The sequence below is a fragment of the Gymnoscopelus microlampas genome (genome assembly GCF_963454915.1).
Source record: "Gymnoscopelus microlampas genome assembly, chromosome: 22".
NCBI classification, from domain to species: Eukaryota; Metazoa; Chordata; class Actinopteri; order Myctophiformes; family Myctophidae; genus Gymnoscopelus; species Gymnoscopelus microlampas.
In genome coordinates this window covers 2,489,373-2,491,872 of record NC_139959.1, presented here as the reverse complement: position 1 = coordinate 2,491,872, position 2,500 = coordinate 2,489,373, and the positions used below count along the sequence as shown (strand labels likewise).

General features: G+C 41.0%; 1 protein-coding gene across 2 annotated transcripts in view; it reads left to right on the top strand.

The window, feature by feature from the left end:
- zfhx4 (zinc finger homeobox 4) overlaps positions 1-2,500 on the top strand; it is a 135,899-nt gene that overhangs the window by 74,049 nt on the left and 59,350 nt on the right. The window lies entirely within an intron of this gene.

Here is a 2,500-nt window from a genome sequence, read left to right as displayed (position 1 = left end):
CACTACCCCCCCTCTTCCTCCTCCCCCCTTACCCCCCACACTGTTTTCTCTGTCTCTCTTCTTTCTTTTTCTCTCTGGCTTTTTCTCCTCTCACCGCAAAATAAGCTCAAGTAGAAATGCTAACGTTTTGTGTCCGTTCGGTTCGTTCGAGAAATGAAATAATGAAAGTATTTCTTTACTTAGTGAGATGAGCACGAGAGAATATGATCTCCACCTCTCCTCTCCCTCTCTCTCTCTCTCTCTCTCTCTCTCTCTCTCTCTCTCTCTCTCTCTCTCTCTCTCTCTCCCTCTCTCTCTCTCTGTCTCTCTGTCCCTCCATAGATCAGATAATGAGAGCTTGGCCTGTTCCTTTGTTTCTGTGCATTGTTCATTAGCCCAGCAGCAACAACAGAGCTACACTTGATATGCTTGGCTTGACTGGCCGTATGGGAGCTAGGGGTAAGGTGGGCAGGGGAGCTGTGTGTGTGTGTGTGTGTGTGTGTGTGTGTGTGTGTGTGTGTGTGTGTGTGTGTGTGTGTGTGTGTGTGTGTGTGTGTGTGTGTGTGTGTGTGTGTGTGTGTGTGTGTGTGTGTGTGTGTGTGTGTGTGTGTGTGTGTGTGTGTGTGTGTGTGTGTGTATACTGCTATTGTGAGCTGCCAAATGTCCCCTCAAGTATCGTAGAATTTGAGAAATAGACATTGTGGGGAATTTCTCTCCTGGTTCTCACAAGAGAAATGGTTCATTTTATGGTTAGAATGGGATTTTAGAGTTAGGCTTACAATTAGTAAAAGATTCAGGTTGAGGTTATGGATTACACATTTAGAGGTTAGGTCGAGGGGTTGTGGTTAGAGTTTTCCTTGTTTTATACTTAGTTGTGTACTTAGATGTCACAATGTCACGCACCAAAAAATAGCCGATCTACAAGCTCACAAAGCATCACCCTGCGACACGTTGTGAGCTTGTAGATTGCTTATTTTTCTGCTATTTTCAGCCATTTTTAATACCATCCTAAAATGTTTATGTCCTCGCAAGTATAGTAATACAAAGTGTGTGTATGTGTGCGTGTGAGTGTGCGTGTGTCTGTGTGCACACTCCGGTGTGGGCGTGGCTTAGAGGTAGGGGGTGGCTTTGCATGGCTGCAATGCCATTTAAAAAGAGGTAACTGGAAATTAAGGCTTGCAACTGACAGCCCGTTGAATGTGGACCCCCTGCAGCTCGCTGCCGTGAATGCAAGCCGCACAACGTGTGCGCTAAAGACAAAAAAAAAAGAAAAAGAAAAACACTGCACACCACCCTCCTTTGACTTTCCTCTCTTTCTCTCTCTCTCTCTCTCTCTCTCTCTCTCTCTCTCTCTCTTTCTCTCTCTCTCTCTGTGAATGCTTGCCTGTTGGAAATAACAGGAAGTACTGCGAAATGAAAAGAATTAACAACACAAAGGGAAGTGTTATGTATTTTAATGAAAACATTGTCTATTATGTGTTTGCCATTAACACAGTTCAATGTCTCGGAAAATGGTGCGTTTTGTGGACAAGCCATAATCCACACAACAATACAGCATTTTGTCGAGCCTTTTGCATTTGTATTTCTTATTCTTTTTTTTCATAAGTCATTTGATATTTTCTCGGTTTTCTCAAGTATTGGATTTTCTTGGTTGCTGCGAGGACATATACTTGGATGTTTTCACGACCGTCTACATGAAGACAAGACTAGACTTGTCTAGACTCTGAAGGACACCGAACAATTGGCAGAACAAATGAATTAATTGTATACATGTTTCAAAAGATATATGTGGTGGAGTTTTGCTTCATTCAATTAGATGGTGAAGGCTGTTAGAGTTCACAAGGGTTTCTTTTGTAAACAAAAAACTGAACATTTTCTTAACACCCTAACCCATTAAGACTTGGAACGCACCTGTGTGATTTATTTGGCTATTCAAAAATAGCAGATCTACAAGCTCATAGCGCGGCACCGAGTGCCGCGCTACAGTATGAGCTTGTAGATCTGCTATTTTTGAAAAATCTTGAAAAAATGTTTTTCGATTTTTTTCAAAAAACTGTTATGATTTAGATTTTTTTTTGAAGAATCGCCTCAGGTCTTAATGGGTTAATAACCATTGTACACTTTGGACAATGTGCCCGGTGTAAGGACGCCGTCGTTAATGTGGTCATCGTCACATCAATTGTGATGTTATCAGACATAAATATCAAACACATCAGACAGTCTTCATTTCCCAAAAAGGAAATGCATTTTCGATGAATTGAGCACAAAGGACCCCAATGGAAACAAGCCATAGTGCTTTATTGGGTTTAAAATCCTCTTAACAGACCTCTTTTGAACTGTACTTCCCTGTGTGCTTGTCTTTGCAAATTATTAATAAAGTATTCAATCAATATTCAAGATTCAATGTATTTAAATGTATTCTGACCAGAAGCAGATAAAGATACTAGGTTCATTGTTCACCTGGGATCCAGTTTCAATGTACAGATTATTTTTGATGATATTGTTTAGACTGACCTGTGAT